General features: G+C 34.2%; 1 protein-coding gene across 1 annotated transcript in view; it reads left to right on the forward strand.

The window, feature by feature from the left end:
- The window catches only part of LOC106902044 (zinc finger protein ZFPM2-like), a 202,271-nt gene that overhangs the window by 13,177 nt on the left and 168,441 nt on the right, over nucleotides 1-20,653 (forward strand). The window lies entirely within an intron of this gene.

Genomic DNA, 20,653 nt, shown 5'->3' on the forward strand with positions numbered 1-20,653 from the left:
TAGTGGACAGATGTTCCTGTTACTAAAAGTATGAAGATGCAGATGGTATTATTTGGCATCTTTTTAGAGGCTTCACTATTATTATCTGTGGTGAACTGAAAACTAAACTGATACATGATTCTTCAGTGGCAGTTCATATTTGCAAGGAATTACTTAAATAACCATCTTTAGAACAGGTCACGTCAGAAAAAATCTCTAAAATTAAATAGTCACAAATTAAATAGAAAGTTTGTGTGTGGTATGTATGGAAGTGTTTTGCCTACTAATTTGAACTTGAGTTCTATTTCTAACAGTATCTTTTTTAAGAATCCATTAAAATTATACTTATTTGAGAATTAGTATGAATTGAGGCATGTAACTTGATGTACTGCAGCAACTCAGTATGAAATACACTTATTTTGTTCGAGGAAAAAAACATTCTACAGGTAAAGATACTATTCATAAGCAAGTAGCTTGAAATTATGAATTAATTATTTTTGAATTTTTCAAGTAATCTTGTATGCCGTATCTTAAGAAGACCCCTTGAAATATGCAAACCTTGGAAATATTACCACCATTTCAGCAATAGAAAAATGGAAGCTTAAGTTTTAGGTTTCCTACTGTGGTCCATAATTTTCAGTCCATGGGGTTTTTTTAGGTGTGTGTTTGGTTTTTTTTGTTTGGTTTTTTTTTTGTGGGTTTGGTTTGTTTGTTTTTTTTTTTTTTGCATTAGATACTGATGCCTGATGGTAAAGGGATTCTCAATACCTACAGCTCTTGCTGAAATCAGTTAATAATATGCCTGATCTAGTGCTATCAGGAGTAGCATCAACATTCTTTCATGCCCATTTCTGTTGTTGAGCTAAACTGTTATCCTCCTTTTACTGAAAATTTACATGTGTGTTTAATATAAATGTGTTATATACCTTGGAGTTTAATGTGTATTTAAATAGCCAAGTATAGCTCTTAGAAGATTTTCCTTTCTGTCTTCCAAAAGACCTGCAGAAATACTTCATTTGAGATTAAAATCTTACTTTATAGCAAGGATCCTAAATAGGGGGAGCTACAATGAAACCTCTGAACTTGAAGAGTATGACATGCCTGTTTTTATTAAGCTGCTACTAATGTTGTGGAGTTTTGTCTTGGAAATAGGTTCTGTGTTTTAGATTTTAATGTTACACTATTATAGGCACGATCATACGCAGTTTATCTCCCCTAGGTTGTTAACCTAAGTTTTGAGATTTTGAACTGCTGTGCCAAAACCAGTTCCTCTTTCATACGTATCAGGTGTTTTACATTCTGAGTGATTCTATGATGCCACTCATTTTTATGCAAACTATTATGCCCAGACAGATGTTTCTTAAAAAAACCCACCCCAACAAACAACAAAGGTCAATGCCAAGTCTGGTGGGGCTTTTTGTACCTTAAGAATGATGCATCTTCAACGTATACCTAATTACTTGCTCTATATAGCTCTCATTTATAGCATACCAGAATGTATAACAGTATAATGTTACAAAGAAAGCATGCATATTATGGAAAACTGGAATGCATTTATAAAGATCATGAATCATTTTGCTAATAGAAGTAATAGAAAACAAGACTGTAAATGAAGGATTTAGAATTTCTGTAAATTACCTTCATAAGGAATGGACACAGAGATGAAATAAAATTGGCAGGGGTAGAAAGTTTTGCATGGAAGTGAGTGATGATGTTTGTTCTCAGCCTTTTGAAAAAAAGAATATAAGATTCAGTGAAAATAAAATGTATTTACAGGAACCGAGCTATCACAGAACGCTTAGTTCTGATTGAATTATTCATAGGAAATATTTTGCCCATATGTGGTCATCTGCTTTTCTTTCATTGTTTTTAAGTTTTTCACAAAAAGTCCCGACTTCTGTGCTTTAGCTTTTACATTTTAAGTTGTTCTCATGTGAGATATTGAATATTTGCTATTGTATTCTTGCTAATTTACATGACATTTCAGTTTTTGTGAAGGATGACTTGAATGCTGTTAAACATGAGGAAAGCCTCAAAAAATTGGTGGGAGTTCCATCTCTTCCTAGAAGGGAAGTGTTATGAAGAAGGAAGCACTGTTCGTTCATTCTAGAGCAAAGAGAAAGAAATAACCAAACCCAGGAAATTTAAGGCATCGTAATACCTTCCCCCCCACACTTCTTTTTCTTTCTCCTTTTGTGAGGGAAAAACATAGAACTTGTTTGTACTGTATACAGCGACATTGAAAATCTGTAAGCCATAATTATTGATAGCTTTGATAGATTTTACATTCAAGTAGATTTTGATACTTGAATTATGTGATTGCATTTATATGTCAAGTGTTAAGAAAAGATGTAGGCACCTCTGTTGCCTGTATTTTGGTGCTTAATTAACAAGGAATCTTGTTAGAGGAACCTCAGGACAGTGTGTTAAATGTTCCATATTTCATATGAAATAATACTTTATTAGCTAAGTACATGGAATGAATATTTGAATTTCATTTTGTGTTGTGTATTAATGATGCACTGCTCATTCTAATCGTAAGTTCATGCAATGGCAAGATGTTACGCATGTGATAATGTGCATATAACAGTAAATATATACTTAGATTATTATGCCATTCCTTATTTTGCATTTTGATTGGGTGGGTCATCCCTTATATCTGATGATAGTTACTTATCTGATGATAATTACTTAACCTTTGTTGTAGTAGAACAGTTGTTACTGAGTAACAGAGTCCCTTTTGAAATACAGCACTGGAGACCATGCTATAGGAATTATATATTGACAGAGTAATAGGAAGATGTGTTCCATAGTCTGTAGACTAAAAATTTCTTAATAATACATGCCTGTTCTTTCCATTTTTCTTGGACGCTTTCTGGTGTTAAAAGAAAACTACCAAGCAGCAGTGGTAAGGCCATATATCCTTGATTTATGGAGAGAGTTTTGCAGATTTTTGTTTGTGTTCTTGGCTAGTAATAGAGAGTAATCTGTAGGTGGAATTGTAGACAGACTTCATTGCATTTTAGTGAGGCTTATGTGTACTTCTCTTCCATTATAATTTAGTGAGTAATAATAGTTTGCTCCTTTGTATTTTTCCTCTTTGAAGAACAATCAGTATCAATATTCAGTTTTTGGCAAAACTTGAAGTCAGAGACTGGAAATTAAGCATCAAGCAGGCACTGGTAGAGCCTGAAATAGAACCCAGGGCCTCTGAGACCTGTTGTACCTGATGCAGTACAGTTTCTGGAGTACTTTTAACCTTACTCATCTCTACAATAAAGTTTGCCAGTTGTAGAAATACCTTTTAATAAAAATGGAAGATGGAACCTATTCCCTTGATCACATCCTTCTAAAAAGAAAAGCCAGGCCCAAGAAGATTGCTAGGTCTTTGACATTAACAAGCTCATAAGTATATATAAGTAATAAATATATCTCAGATATATATAGCTGGTCTGCCTGTACAGCTAAGGGGTTCCAAAGGCCAGTAGTTCACTGACTTAATAGAAATTATGTAAAAGTAGTGTAATGTGGCTCTTCCTGGATTCACTACATGGAATAGTTAGGCTTAGCCTTATATATGTTTGTTGCACCAGGTACACGGGAAGAAGTTAGTGATTATCATTTGGGTAAATGGTGTAAATTTGGGAATAGTAAATTTGGGAAAAGGCACTGTTTCTTGGTCATCCCTCTTGGCCTTCGAAGCACTTTTTAAAATTGCTGGTAAATAGAAATGGAGAGAAAAAGTGGATCTTAGTGTTCTGGCTGTGACTGAGGGATTGGAAATAGAATTATTGTTATGTATTTGTATGTATTACTTTAGAAGAAATATTTTTCTAACAATTGAATGCCAGTCTTTTATTAGCTCTTTTTCATTAATGTAAGTGCAACACCTAAATTTGTTTTATTGTCTGGAAGTTAGTTATTGTTTTCCTTTTTTGAAGACTATTTCTAGAATGAAAAACAATCCCCCTACAAAACATTAGTGGTATCTTAGCCACTTTTCAAGTGTGGTTTGTTTTGTTTTAAAATATATCATCAGATATAGTACTGCTGTCTCATAACAGCTGGGAAATTACAACTTTTGATTCACAATTTCTATAAATAGTTTCAGAGTACTTCTTTACTAAATGAGTAACTGAAATTTTTCAGCAAAGTTGCTGAAGTTATGCCATATTGGAATCAATGGCAAATTTTCAAAAAGTTGAGGACTGACCCTCATAGTTGTGTTATATCTGGCATTCTACATTTCTTTTGTATGACCAGGTACTGGAGAATGAATAGCAAGAGCAAATAAGCTTAGTAACAAAAGGGGTTTTGACCACCCTTTATGATCTTTAAGGACATTGTGTTTGTGCCCTTTTTGCTTGATAATGCTCTGTGAAAAAGATTTGAAGTGTCACTAAGAAGCAAAAACAAAACCACAAAGTTTATTTTCCTCCCTTCTTAATTTTACTTGTTACTAGAGATGAGGGTCTTATCAGTGCTATAAATGAACAGAAGGCTGCATGAGGAACTCCTGTGATACTGTAAAAGATTGAATCAAATCAGCTTAAATAAGGATTTCTTAGTACTAAAGGGTCACCGATATAGGTAAATTAAGAGTGGCTGGGTTTTTTGTGTGTATTAGCACCTGTTTTATTTCCAGTATTAATAATAACTGATGTAAAGAGGAAACAATAACTTACTACATTAGATATTTAGAAAGCTCTTAAATTGTGTCAGTTGCTCAATACATACTTCAGCAAAAGAACAACAATCAAGTATGACAGTACTGTCATTTTTAGGATAACAGAAAAGGAGACAAACAATGAGCAAAAAAGTCTTTCAGGACTGACTTGCGTGTCTCAGGCGAAAATCACATAATTAAAATACAGTGAGACAGAAGCAGGTCATAGGTTTCATTGAAATCAAAGCGAATTTTTCAAGTACAATTTCATATTAAATGTTAATTTAATAATTTAACGGAGATCAGTGAAAGGTCAAGCTGGAATGCAAGGGGTTAAAATGCTGAACAGTGACCTGAACAGGGAGTTGTTGTGTCTCTGAATCCCAGACATACTTTATTAGGACAATCCAGCTGGTTTTCTATTTCTATCTCCTCATTATCAACACGCTTATGGTATGGCCTCTTCCCCCTCACTTCCAATGCCAAGAATTTGGCAGGGACACCATGTGAGGAGGTCAGAGACTGATTGGGAGGAAAAATGAAGTAGAAACTGCAGCAGAGATGCAGAAAGAGGGAGTCAAGTCGATGAAGAGCTAGGGTTTGTTGTTCCCTGTATGAAGACTACCAGCAGAACCTTTTTTCTTTTTAATTTTTTTTTTTTTTTTTGGTGAGTGGTGGTTACAGCTCTATGTGAAATTAAACTACTGACGTGTGGCTTAATTTTCTTCTCACTGAAAATGGTGTAAAAGTAGAACAGTTACATTTAAGAATTGCATATATAAATCAGTGGGAAAATGAATAAAATTAAATATTTGCTTTCTTCATGTTGTTTGGCATCTCTGTATATTTCAAGAAGAAAAAAAAATCTGAAACTATAGTGTTTTTCTTTGAAAAAGCAAAGATTTATAAATAGAAGCAGCATACTGTTAAATTGCTTTATGTGTTGGATCTAGCTTTCTCCGGCTGAGAGAAAAAAAACAACCTCCAGCAAATGTTCAAAGGAAGGAAGTGGGAGGAAGAAAGTCCTTCTCACACATTTCCATAGTTTCCATTTCAAAATACATCCATCACTGCCTTATGACACACACTTACATCAACAGGTACATCAGTTTAGTTCTAATATTGATGAAACCCATTGTATGATAGCATTGATTAAGCAGAAAATAAATTCAATATTTTGTGTGTCCAAAACTGTGCATAGAAGCAGATGGAGATAATATAGAAAGATTTTCTATAAAGATCGATCTCGGCTGGGAAAAGACCTATTAGTATTTCTTCAAGACAATATGCAGTTCCTCTCTTCAGTATGATACGGATTATCTCCAAATTGATCTATGCTTAATACTAAAATACTAAAAAATATTTTTTGTTTTTATCCTTTTCCTGGCATTCTCCTTTTACGTAATGGAAAAGTGTCTGAATGGAAAAGTGAGTTAATTTCTTGTGGGTGGGGGGAGATACTGATTTGGTAGTTCTTGCATTCTTACAATTCTTATGGAAACAGACAGAGATTATGTTTGCACAAGGAGTGCTAGGATTTAATCTCAACTTCACAGAAGCCTTTGTCAGATACTTGTTTTCTAGTTTTTACACAATTAATATATATTCTTTACAAATAAGATGCCAGTGGTGGTCTCTGCAGTGAAGCTGTTGTGATTGAGGCTGGTGTTTGACCCCGTGTTACAGTTTCAAGCTGTAGGACCAAAGGGGCTCTCAGTGTCTGTGTTCAAACCCCCATTTACTCCTGTGCCATGTAGTTCAGGGTGCTGTGACCCTTACTATATGGGCTGTGTATTAAGAGTGCAAGGTTCCTAGGAGGCCTTGATCTTTAGAAGTTCTAAATTTCTTGTTAAATTACAGTGGGGGAATATTGTCCTGACTAGCAATCTGTCATGAATTTCTTACAAGTGCTCGTGGTGGTGATTGCATGGGAAAACCTAGCACTTAAAGGAAAAGTACAGTTTAGAAAGGGGAAGGGGGGGCGGGAAGAAGAGGGAGTGGGAGAGAGCAAGAGAGACTTATTTTGCTGAAAGGATGAAGGAAAAGAAACAAAATTCTTCTCGCTGGTAAATTCAGGTACCTCCTTAATTGAACAACATGAGCACACAAGCAGGGTGCAGATAATAGACAAAGGAAAAAGAAAGGATTCACTCTGGGCTGGGATTAGAACCTGGGGCTTTCCAGATGTGAAGAATAATTTATACTTAAAGAACTTACTCTCCTAAAGGAAGGGAAAACATTTTAGTTGAGTTATGCCTGTAAAGCTAATATTTCTGTATTCATATGTAATTTTAAAAGTACTATTTATGCTTTTATTTTTTTAAACTATTCACAATAAACTCCTGACACTTCTGCCCCCTCATAACAGACACCTAACAATGGAGCAGCTTCAATTAAGAAGCAGAACATCAGCCTCTGGCATCTTATTCTGTTGTTCCATCTTTTTTGCTAGGGAGAATTCATTTGTTTCTTAATTAAGAAAAACACCAATAGCATGAAAAATCTGCTTATGGTACCTGAATGGTAATTAGGTGAAAGGTAAAAAAGAAACACACACAGACATTCCAGTAGCAGCCAAAATGAACTTGAGCTGATAAAAATGAACTAAACTACCCTTGCATAAATCGAGGCTGAGAGAAGTGTACAGTCATTATGGCTAAGACAATATGCAAACTATCTTCAAAGAAATCAAATTGCTAGAGTGTTTTCATTTGCATGTATTAACTATTAACATAATGAGGAGAAGTGACATTGGACCCGGATTGTGTGTCTGTTCGGATTGATAACTCTACCGCATCTGCAAACAGGCGCCCAAAAATCAGACTAGTAGTCAGATCAGTGTTGAACTCTGAAGTGCGTATGGGTTTTTGTTGGTTCTTTTTTTGTTGGGTTTTTTTTGTTTGGTTGGTTTTTTTGTGTGTGTGTGGTGTTTTTTTAAAAATATCTGGAACCCAGAACAACATGCTGGGATGTTGAATACGAGCTATCCTTTTATTTTTATTCTTTCCAAAGGTGATCCTTCCGCTACAAGCACTTACTTCATACTTTCAAGGTACAGATGCCAATTTTGAACTTTTTTCCATCATGTATATTCCCACGTATATAGAAGGATGACTGCTATTTAATGTTAATTTGCAGTCATTGAATGTTTGTAAAATTATTCAGTGATTTTTTTTGTCTTTCAAGACTGTCCTTATATATCGAAATGTCCCACTTAAACTGTCAATTACTGTGCTCCTGAACTGAGAGAAAGCTTAATAGAACGCAGACTTTTGAGAAGTTAGTTACATGCTATTTTATGTGATTATTTAGGATAATAGCAAGCAATATTTGTGACAGCAGTTGTTATCTGCTTAAATATTGGGAATATATTTAAATTGTTATATAAAAGATACTATATGAGAACCTAGATAAATATAGCAAGTTCTTTTGTTAGAGGAAAAAGTAGAAATAATTATAAAAACTGAAGATTTTTTCAGATTATTCATATAAAGCATATAAACTAAAAGCAATTTTCATTGTGGTTCTCTCTGCCTAAAATCTTTCCAAAAGGAAGTTATTTCTTTATATTATAGATCAAAATTAGTAAAAGAATGTAGTTCTTGGAGAAGGTGAAATGGGATGGGAAACAGACCTATGCAGTCCTTAAAAATTCAGAATTTACGATGTTTGCATAATCTGGGAAAAGAATTCCCATAGTTGTTACATTGTGTTTATATACATACATGCAGTGTTTGTGTGTGAATTACATCCTTTGCTATTGTTTTACTTTGAGATTGTGACAAAGTAGTAAGTAGTTTTGCATTGCTAGAAGGTGTTCATACAAATGTCATCTGTGAATATAAATCCTTCTTCCAAGAGGAGAGGGAGGGGTTCCCTTGTGCTTCTTTGGCTGCTGTGTGCGTTGTTTCTTCACATAGCCCAGTGGTCTTACTCCACTCTGAGAGGAGAATCGTGTGAAAACTTGGATTTTTGAAAAGAATATTCTTAAGGCTACGGGGAATATCACCTGCCTAAATAGTGATTCATGTAGCAAAAAGCTACCTCTAGAAGAGAATTTAACATACACAACATGTTTAAAGTTGGTAAATTTTCTTTAGTGAAGCGGACGTTGGTCTATAGTAAAAGTATTACGATAACACAACCTTTTCACAGTTATTAGTAGCTCAGGAAGCAGATGTAAATCGAATTCTTCGGGTTTTCCTTTTTTTTTTTTTTTTTTAATGTGCTCAAATGCTCAGTGATTTCCCCATGAGTTACGTGTATGCATTTAGAAACTGACAGAGCAGAATTCTGATCACAATTTTTTATTTTAGGTTGCTAAATTATTATTTTTACTTTGTAACTGAGAGAGATGATCGATGTAGGAACACTGAAAACAAATATTTTCTCTTTGGCAATTTCTGAAAGTTAGAGTAGGATCCCTCACAGTCCATATGGAGGATATTCTAGTCCTGGTTCTGTTTCAGCCTCAAGTCTGAGAATTAGCATATAGTTTGCCATACTGCAACCTGTTGCACCTTTTGTCCTTGGAAGATTGGTATAGAAAAATCTCTACAGTGTAGGAGTCGATGTGAAAATGCCTGTAAGAACTTTTTGGGTACAAATCTCTTGTAAGGGCATATTACAGAGTTCCACAGAATGAAAGACTTTGTGAAGGATAATCTGAATTTTAGATTATCTCTACCCATCCAGTTGAAATTTCTATTTAATGCTGTCTTAAAATTCGTTATGCTAACTTTTTACAGAGACAGTCCTGATATTGTGGATCACGTTAAAGAGAAAAACAACAAACATACGTAGAAATAAAAATTTCATGTAGATATATTGTACTTAATATCAATATGTTATTATTCTCTGAAGATCTTACTTGAGGGCTTTTGATTTCTTCTGTAGCAAACAAGATAACTTTCCAAAGAAATTAATAGTTTATACTATGTTGTTACATTGTGTTGGGCACCTAATAATGATGTAAATATCAGGATGCTGCCAGAAATTGGATACCACAGGTGCTAGCATGTGACCTGACTTCCTTTCAATTTTGAAACAGAAGTGAAATCTTAAGTATCAAAATGTATGTAAGAAATCTGACTTTTATCTGTATCCACCTCATGAATAAAAGTCAGATGAAAAATGTTACCTGTATATGTTTTAAATGTACTTCCATTTTATGTTGTTTAAAAATAAATAAATTGAAGAGCCAGATATTTCAGCTTAAAAAAGAGTTTACAGATTTTTAGCATATGTAAAACTGGAATGTATTTAATAATTCTAATTAACATTAAAATATTGCTCAAATATTCAGAATCTCATTTGCATGAAGTCACAAAGGGACACATCTTCTCATTAGCTCCCTCAGGATAAGGAGTAAGTGTTCATCCTTGTGTATCAGCAATTTCATTCCCCATTTTTCAAATCCAGAAATAAGACATCTCAGAAACAGTGTGTGTGTATGTGCGTATGCCTACATGGAATCCATTCATATTTGGAGGATTCCAGGCAGGCTGCTCTGAGGAAACTAAGAAAAAAATCAGGATCTTGTATTTCTTATTGAACTTTGAGATTGATTTTTGTGGGGATTTTTCCCCCCTCTTTCTTGTTACACTACTACAGAATCTTGAATAATTTTGTTTGTTACCACTGATATCTTAATCATAAGGGGGATACCAATTTGCAAACAAGCCCTAATTTGTAGGCTTCATTTTCTTTCAGAAGCAGAATTGTATGTGAAATTGTTTATCAGCGCATTTTTTTATATAATACAGGGATTTTGATGAGTTTGCATTAATGAAAGAGGCATTTAAGATTTGCACATTCCTTAGTGCTATGATATTGGCTTAGGCAGGATTAATATACCAAAAATACTGTCTGGAAGACTAAATCCAAATAGAAAAGTTCTTGGTTTTAGTCCCTACCTTTTGTTTATTAAAAATACTACACTTGTGGGTTTTACTGAAAAATGACCTACTGCACATTTTGGAAGCTCTGTGTTGTTTCTATTTGTGATTTCTATGTTTTTGATGTCTGGATAGGAGAAACTATGGAAAATATTTAAAATCTGCCTTTTTAAAATCTGCTTCTTCCTACAGAGATCAAAGGCCTCAATCATTTCTTTCACTAAAATGGGAGCAGGAGATAAGAGGGAACTGTATGGTAAAGTCTGTTGTACCTCATAAGACAGAGTTTGGAGCTTGGCTTATGGGATCTATGAAATGTTCAAGCTGGGGGTCAACCATTCATGTCCTCTTTTCCACAGCAAGGGTCGTAGCTCTGTTCTATTCAGGAAATAGTGTAGTAGCGTAAAGAATCCCAATTTCCATTTACTGAAAGTAAAAATATTTTTATGATTTTTTAAAGTCTGTTAATGTTCCTAAAGTAGCATTTTAATTCAAGTAATGTATGTCTGATAATGGCTGTAATAATCATAGAATTACTCATATTTTTGTAGATGGATTTATATCCATACTAAAGAATCCCCCATGAAAAAGGAAGAAATAACCTTAAATTTGTGATCTTCGGTGACAAGGAAGGGTCAGTACTAGGTGTGGTAGATCTGTGGGATTTACCTCTTTCTTATTCTTGTACTGAATAAGGGTTCCTGAAAACAGTATGTTCATTTGTCTGTTGTGTGATTTATTCATGGCCCTGTATGTAATACCAAAAAATGAATAAATTATTTTTCCTTAGTGCATATGATTTGCTTATAGAAAAATTGTCATACGATTCTGCAGTCTAAAGTTTGAATTTTGTTGAAAAGATTTCAAATTTTTTGGTTTTTTTTTTTTATTTTTCCCTGAAGGAAAAGTGGTGGAGTGCCCCTTAGGAAAAGTTTAAATAGTGATGGTAAAATGTGTCTGTTTTATGACAAATAAATGAAATTTGATTCCTGTTAATTGTATTTTTAGTAAGAAATCTCAAGGATTTCCAGGAGACATTTAGCTACTGAGGCACCATTTATATACACGTATATACAAGTAGCTGTGCTACTTTTGACCATTTGTGGTACGTATTTTGGGAATCTTCTCTTAATATCTCCCCTCCTCCCCCAGGTTTGAATGATTTGTGAGATTTTTTTTTTTATTATTATTATTATTTTTTTAATTCCTTAATCTCCTCATTGGCCAAGATGAGATACGGTTTAGTAACAGGCACATTGGTCTTTATTGAGGTGTGTGTGGATTTTGTTCATTTGGATTTTGGGTATTGGTTTCTTGGTGTTTGTTTTGGTTTGGTTTTTGGGGTTTTTTTTTTTTTTTTCATTGTTACTTTTGGTTTAACATCTCAGGATATTTCCCCCTAGGACCCAGAGGGCTTCTGTGAAACTTTTGAGGACCTCTGTCCCTTTATCAGTTTCCTGTCTTCTTTTCATGATAGATGTCAGAACAAAAGTAATGCCTGTCATGCCAAAGAATTATGCAGAATATTAATGCAGAAACCAACCAGACATTTATAAATTAAAGCATTTAAAAAAATCGTTTGTTTTAGGGACACAAAGTTCATCTTCTGCTTCCCCCTGTCTGCACTTTGGGTGCACTGCACTGGATGTGCCGTTTCTGATATCACATTGAAAAAGGGGAAGAAAAATGAAATGTTGGAGTAGGAATGTCAGAAGGACATATTAAGTTGAGGTGATCTCAGGAATATTTTTAGGAGAGTAATGATCTTAAATGATTTGTAGGCTCAGCTTCATTTGTAGGCTCTATTCTGCATATCTTCTAGTAGATAATGTAACCTACAGAGAAGTCTACAGGCATAGCTCATAGACAGTATTGATAAAGGTGCTGAGGCATACCCTGATAGCATGTGTGTTTCTCTCAAGGTATCAGAGGCAGTAAAAAGCCTCAATAGTTACACCATGGTAAAAATGAACTCTCATAGGGTTCTAATTTCACTAAGGTATTAAATGTGTTGCTTGCATAGATTTTTATTGGTTTTGACTTCTAACGTTCTTTAGAGAACATGCAAGAACCACTATGTTGCTGTATCTTAAGTTTTGAAATTTAACCGCAAAGAAAAGTAATTACTGGTTCTTTATCTTCTTGTCCTAGGCAAGTACTACAATACTTACAGTGCATAAGGATTGTGAGGACATTAGCTGTGTTCTTATGGTTGACACCAGCTGCTAATCATGTAGGATGTTCTTCTAGTACAATCTGCAGATGAGATTGAAAAAAACTGCTTTTAAGAATATACTGCATGTTCTTTATGTCTTAGGGACTTAAGTGTATTTTATGCAGATCATAGCAAAGTCTTTCTGATTTTACTTCCACAATAAATATGAATAACCACGTACCTCAGTGCCTTTAGGATGTAACACAAGATGATTTTCTTTCCTCTATCATTTCTACTTATGGTGGAGGAAAAAACCCAAACATTAAATCTGGGAAGTGGAAACAGATACAACAAAAATTAGCCTAGAGTTTTTTGACTAAGTTGTTTGGATACATGATGAGCCTGATAGGAAACCACAGACACAAAACTCAAATAGAATTAAGATCTTATTGAAATTGTCCTTCTAAATTTTTCTTATTGTTATTTTGGTTTAATATTTACAACTCCATACTAAAGTAAGAGAAATTCCCAAATCCAGTGATGACATTGCATGTTTATAAATACCTTTCTAGTGTGGCAAACATTAAGCCGTTGAAGCACACATGTGGTTCTGAATTTGGCTGAGAGCCACAAGGCATGCATCATACATTCTGGAGATAAAAAGAGGAGGGGAAATACTGTGAGTGGTTCACAAGCAGCACATCCCCAGTGACACCACCATTTCCTTACAAAATGGCCAAGCCGAACATGCAACTGGTTCTGAGAAAACTCAAGTGTTATCCTAAGCAGTCCTTTCCAGCTCACCATCTCCCACATCTGGGGATTCAAGGCCACCATCAGCTTTGTGCTGGCAAACTCTGCAATTGGTTGTATGTCACAGCTCTAATATGCGAGTAGTACTTCTTGCTGTCTAAAACAAATGTGTCCAAACACTCTTCTTAAGCCTCTTCTGTTCAACTGCAGACATGCTTTCCAAGCCTAATGCTGTAAAAGCATTACACTTTTCATATGAAAGTTTTAAGAATCTATTTTACTGCCACAGAGAAGTGTGTAAATTCCGTCTTGGAGGCAATTAAGCTTGTAGAAGTGGGAGGATCACACTCACTAGAAATGCCAAATGTTACAGTAATTTTTGTAGAAATGTGAAATTCACCTCTGTTTGGTTTTGGCTTTGTTTATCGTTGTAGGATAAAATGAATTTTTCCCGGGGTAGATAAGCACTTCTGCAAGGAGAAGGCTGAAATCTAATCCATCCAAATGAAATCTTTCAGTCTCAAGGAAGATTTAATAAAAGACAGTAACAAGTTTTTGGGTTGAAGTTGCGGTTCCAAGTGGAATGATAAGTCACATTTAAGTGGTTTATCAAAATGATCAAATATATTTGATAAACTTATATTAATGTTCCATAGTTTTATCTTGCTCTTTGAGTATTAATGATCTACTATGAAAGTATATTAAATATTTTCAGAAGAATGTATATATTTATAAATAACTAAAAGAAATAGAATGTAAACTGTAAGTTTGTAGTTGATACAATAAAGCCACTTGAAATTGCTTCAAATATTTAAAATGTTTTTGCTAGTGAATTGGCTCCTGGCAGTAAGAAAGCCGGCTAGGTAGCAGTCTACCAGCTGGAACTGGTGGGTTACCCATGCCATGTGCTAATCAGTGGTTAACCGATAAGCTTCAAAATGAAAGGCAAAGAGAAATTACTTTAGGATATTCGGTACAGTAAGGTAGCTAATATTTCTTCCGATTTTTGGAGGAGGGAATGTGATTAAGATATACTAAATGGAAATCCATACAAACCCAGTCAAATTGTTAAAATATTCAAATATGCCTTACTGTAACAAGAAAGCACTGTAATGTTCTGAAATCAGCAATAGAACAGCTGTGTTTTAAAGGACAGTACTTTGAATGTCACTTGACAATTTGCTTTCAATTAGAAGTAATTTACAGGAAGATGCCCACAAGCTAATCTTTACAGGATAATTAAGTTCCATTTTCTTTACTTTTAATTAAAAAGCAGAAAAGATTTAGCTGATCCATAAAAAATGTTCTGTTTAAACATTCATCAGACTTCACACTCTTTTTTTTTTTGTTATTTGTTGTAGCAGATGTTATCAAAACTGCAGTCTGCTCTGTTTTAAACCCAGTATATTTGGGAAGTGAAACACGAGATGCAATAGGCGTGTACAGCTGAGGTATGATCATTTAGCTTCTCTGTATTTGAATAGCTCTAAAATGATATCCATACTCTGGGCTTTAATCTTGCTCCTTCCATTGCTTGCTGTCGTGGTGAAAGAAAGCGAAGCAGATGAACAGTTCTGTGGATGCTAATAGTATTTTCCTCTTGCTTTTCTTGTTAATTTCCTAATGCCATTAAAACCTGAAGTCTGAATGTAAAAGAAACCAAGTACCTTTGCCGTTAAATTTGCATGTTAGCAAAGTTGTCTGCATGCCTTTAGAATCAGTGAAAATGATATAAAATAAATTCCTTTGCTGATTTCACATTGAGTAAAAGAAAAAAAAAAAAGTGCAGAGTATGTATGAATGTCTAAACACTCAAATACCTATACCAGAATGAGTTAGTGGTAAGTTTTTAAGGATGGAAGATGTATTTGTTTCACCCAGATATTGCCTCATCATCTTTACAGATTTTAAGAATTGAAAGGAAATTTAGTTGTAGATTTTAAATTTGCTCTTTTAAAGCAAATTCATACAGTGGAAAAAATTACAGTCAGGACTTGTTTAAGTTTAAATTGATGGCAGAATGTGTGCTGTGAAAAAGTCCAACTATAAAACTGAAGTTCTAATACTTTTTGGAAGTGTGAGATCTAATTATTTGTTAGTTTATAGTGGCATAGGCCCAGTTTCTTCAGTGAACATGTGAGACTTTATTAACAGGACTCTGATGTTAACGATAATACCTGTTTGCTGGCGTTAAGTCTGAAGTATACTCTTTATGTATGTTTAACTCAGAACTGACCAAATTGGTGATTATTTTCCATAACTTTTCAACTGAAAATGAAACCATAGAATGATAGAATCTTTTATGTTGAAACATTTGGAGATCACTTAGTTCAACTTCATGCTGAAACCAAAACCTATTTAGATCAGGTTTCCTGTCAGGTTTTTAAATATTTCCAAGGATGGAGATTAATCCACTTTTAGCAACCAGTTCTACAGTTTGACTACCATCACTGTCAACTCTTTTCACTAATATTTAATCAAAATTTCCTTTGCTGTGTCTTGCATACATTGCTTCTGATCCTCTCTTTTTGCACCTCCGTGAGTAGCATGGCTTTGTCTCCTCTATACCCTCCCATTAGGTATTTGAAGATAGAAGGAAAAACTCTTCCTGATGCTGGACATCCCAGCTCTCTTGACCTTCCCTTGCTGCAGCCCTTGGCACTCTTATGGTCCTCTGCCAGACTCACTCCAAAAGAGTCTATGTGTGACTTTTACTGGGGAGTTCCAGACTGGTACTGAAGATGTGGTCTTGCTGTTACTGGCTGGAGAGGCTCTTGCCTACGTCCAAGGATGTGTTTGGCATTTGCTGCTGCAAGGGCACACTGCTGATTTTTGATGAAGTTAAGAGCAGTTAACATTGTCTGTAAAGGAAATAGAACCAACTTCTTAGAAATCATCCTCAAATTGATCTTTTTGAGAATTTAACATTCAGAGCTGTCTTGCTTTGAGCAACTCGCCCATTTAAGCTGTGCTAGGGTACAGCTCCCTGTTTGTATATAGATGCGTTTTTAGGAAACATTTAATATAAGCTATCCAAATGTCTTCAGATATCTTTTCCTTCAGTTTTAACAGGTTTTCACAATTAAAAATTGTAAAATTGTAATTCTTTGTAGCATCATTAAGAGGCGGAAGGAAGTGACAAAATAATTTGTTCTTGTCATTTTGCTGCTTGTGGTTTTTTTTAAATAAATTTCTAAGCATGAATGATTTCATCAAAAGGCAAATGGAGACATGAGGATACTCTTATAAGTCACATTTAGAAAAGGCTAGAGGACTCTGTGGAAGTAGATTTGAACATGTGCTTGTTTGCAGAAGAGTCACTTCATATGCAGTGATAGTTGTGTAAGAGTCTTCAGCTATCTAATTGTTTAGCATCCAAGATAATTTAGGTTCCTCTACAGGAAGTGAAACAAATTATTTAGAAGGTCATTCATTCTTTCAGTTTTGTGCCCTTCTTTAAGGGTTGCTTTAAACTGGCATGGTACTGAGAAAGACAGTGATGACCTCTTTCTTTTGGCTGTTGGTTCTTAGGGCTGCTCACATATGGCACAAATGTTTGTGTGTCCGTAGAGTGAGCTGGGGGAAGGAGCTGTTCCAAGTGAAAACCAGCTTCCCCCCGCCTCCCTCATGGTTCAATTTTAATTCAAATCAATTCCTTTTATCTAGTTCACCTGATGGCCACACAAATACTTGTGCTAATTCAACGAGGAGGGCAGTGTGACTGTAAGAGCAAGCAGAAGGGTAGGGCAGCCCCTTTTGGGAATGCAGCCTGATGGTGTTGGCATAAGGAGATAATAACACTACACTGCTAGACAGCTGTTTTAGGATGGAATCACTCTATGATACTCAAAAAATATGCTCTGCTTTGTTTAAAGTAGTAGGTAGTGATATGTAATTAGTGTAGCAGATGTATTGGCTGCTCATTTACTAATATTGCAAAAGGCAGAATACTGTCAGTCTTGAATGAGAGCTTTGTATGAGATACAGCTGCAACATTTTTTTCCTTATATGCCTTAGAGCTTCTTTACTTATGTATACATTTAAGCAAGTAAACTTTCTGTGGCTACTTTTCTTAAAGATACTCTGTTTTTCTCTTCATGAGTAAAAGATACAGGCTTGAGCTCAGATTAGCGTAAGAAATTATATTCTTTAAATATTTACTTTAGAAAGATAGAACTAGATAGATAGAACTGATGTGAAGTCTTTGTGATACTAGTTGCATTTGATTGTAAAAAACTATTAAATACAATACCATTGCTTTACTGTGTTTGACTATAGAAAACTTGGTTAGGTTAGCTTAGCAATGTAGTAATATATTCATGCTACGTTTGTTTACTTTTTGATAACTGGATAATAACTGTGAAACTTAACATTATAGAGGATTCAGTCATAGTCTTGAGATGGTGAGAATCTTGATGAATGATTCGAGATATATTCTGATCCTTTAATACTGTGGATATAATTTGCATTGAAGTTTTCCCAGTCACTTCATTAGTGAAGTTCATATTATTTGCTTCGATGGACAGGGAAAACATGATACTTTGCAAAACTATAAACAAAACAGTGAAATATATTACTGCTTTGACTCAAGAAAGTTGAAGATAGTCTATTTTATTGTCTTAATTTTCACTAAAAGATGTTAAAATTTCATTGTGCCACTGAAATGTCATTTCTAGATGACATTTTAGTATTATGACTGTAGCATAGTTCTCTGAATTTCTATGCAGAGCAAGTTTCCCATGTAAAAAACTATTTTGCTTAGCTTCATTAATTTCCACTTAGTCTTGTAAATCCAAAAATATTGTCAAATCAAGAAACAAATTTTTATTTCAATTCTTCTTTCACATAAATGTCAGCTCAACTCCTGTTAAATGCAATTTTATGTGTTTCTACTGCTTTTCCTCCCACTAACAATTTCAGATCAGAAGTTTTAGGGTTGTGATGATGCATATCTCTCTCCTGTCTTTCATTATGAGGGCCACATGTGCTCTTATGTAATTAGAATAACTCCTTCAGAAAAACAATGCTGAGGAAAAAATAATGTAATTATTATTAACAACTTTTCATCCTTTTGTTAAATATACTTTATGCAGTATTTTAAAATTACAGTACAAATTGTCTGGAAGCACGAATTGTCTACCTTAGGGAGGAGGGAGGAAAGGGTGCTAATGGAGTTCAGACAAACAGTAATTAGCTGGGCCAATAAATAGGACAAGTTAATAAATGATTTATAGCAAGGTGTAAGATGCATAGCAAATAATTATGGGATTTCTGTACTTAAATTATGAGCAGAAAGCCCAGGTGTAGGCAGGGGAAATTGTTTCAGAAGAAATGTTATATGTAGTTTTATATTAGGTATAATATGATATTAAATGATATTGTAATAACTAATATTATTTAGTAGTTAAAATATTAAACCCATGTGTCTGAGAATGTTACAGTATCCTAAAATTTTTATTTCACAAAACCAAATGCAGTTAACCATAAGCATTGGGAAATGTGCACATTTGAAGTGTAGTAGACATTAGTGTGTCTGTGAGAATCCAGAAGGCTGAGGAAGCACTGGGAAGATTTTACAGCAATAGTTATCTCTTTTGTGCAATATTCAGCCATTTCACCTTAGACTTACTTTGCTTTAAATTTTTTTTTATGAATGCACAAAACCTGCCAGAAAGATTTTGTACATGTAAGAAGAATGGGGAAATGACATGAGAAAAGACAATGATAGAAATTCATTTCCTTCAACCAATGATAGATAGTCTAATCCACCTTAAAAAATTAAGCTGCAGATAACTTTATTTGACCCCTGATACTACACGGTAAACATTTCCTTTCATAAGAAGATGTTCGTATATTTGATGATTGGTTTATACATCTTTCTCTCACCTCAATTTGTCATACTTACATTTTCCTAAGTACTTAATTTCAGATTTCGTCAAGACAAGACCAACATTCCTCTTTCAAAAATTCCTATTTAAGCTAGAACTGTTTAAAAAACAAATATTAATCAACAGTTTTTACAATTTTTCTAAAAAGATCCTTTGAATATTTTTCTGAAAAATAAAAAAATATTGCAGAAGCTGAATTTTTAATTTTTAAGATAGTTTAACTTTGTGACATATTCCTTTTTTATTTTATACCTGTGATATTTGGACACAAATGAGAAAAAAGTATTATTGCAAAAAACTCGGTATAATCTCTTAAATGAATATTTAAGAATATTTTGTAAAATAGTAATTCTTTTAGTACTTTAAAATATTTTTGCTTTTTTAACATTGTACTGCAGTGCTCATTTATTTATTTTGATAGAGTAGAGTAAGTCACGTTGATGCTCCATAGCTGTCAAAAGAGTTATAAAAGCTCTTCTAGACCTGTGGGAAGTGTACATGTCTAAACCACATTAACAAGACCTATGTAAATATTTTACATATGTGTATATATACACACCCTAAAGGAAAAGTTACACTGAGGGCTGAATATATGATTTTAAAGCATCAGTATTCTTGATCTTCTCTTTTTGAATATGAGTGCAAGAAGAAATTTATTTTTTTTATGTAGCACCTTTCATTACCATCAAAAACATTGAGGCACTACATAAGACAATAAAATCAAATATGATAAAATAAATATAAAATATAAAAGTCCTCAGCATTTTTAAATGGGAAAGAAGTCCAGAGGAAAGGGAATATTGCCATACCTTGTAAATTTTTTTAAAAAGTGAAATTAAATAGATTTCGGAAAGAGAAATCTCAGTACTTTAGTGTGTTTCCTTCATCAGCTTTCCTATGCAGTTACAAAATTCACAAATACTGAATCGTACGAAATTCATAGTATCCATCAGAATTCAACTCTCACTTGTACTAGAGTCCATGTACCTGAAGGCTTTAAAATTAATCTGAAGGGGATATCTAAGTCACTGTTACTTTTAGGCTTTACCCTTTGAGGAACACAAAGTGTTCAAAGAACAAAATGCAGTTGGGGGATGGGATGAGACTGGACTCAAAACCCAAATCAGCCAAGATTCACAGCTCTTTTGGAGAACAGTCATGTGAAACTAAGATCATACATCTCTAGTTCCAAATCAAAACTTTCAGTGGGATAGGTGCTAAATAAGAACATATCTTTTCACAGTGTGACCACTATCTAAAAACACTTTTAGAAGCCTTCACTTATGCCCTTTTCAAAGCCACGAAGAGATTGGTT

The sequence above is a fragment of the Calidris pugnax genome, unplaced genomic scaffold (genome assembly GCF_001431845.1).
Source record: "Calidris pugnax isolate Ruff unplaced genomic scaffold, ASM143184v1 scaffold41, whole genome shotgun sequence".
NCBI classification, from domain to species: domain Eukaryota; kingdom Metazoa; phylum Chordata; class Aves; order Charadriiformes; family Scolopacidae; genus Calidris; species Calidris pugnax.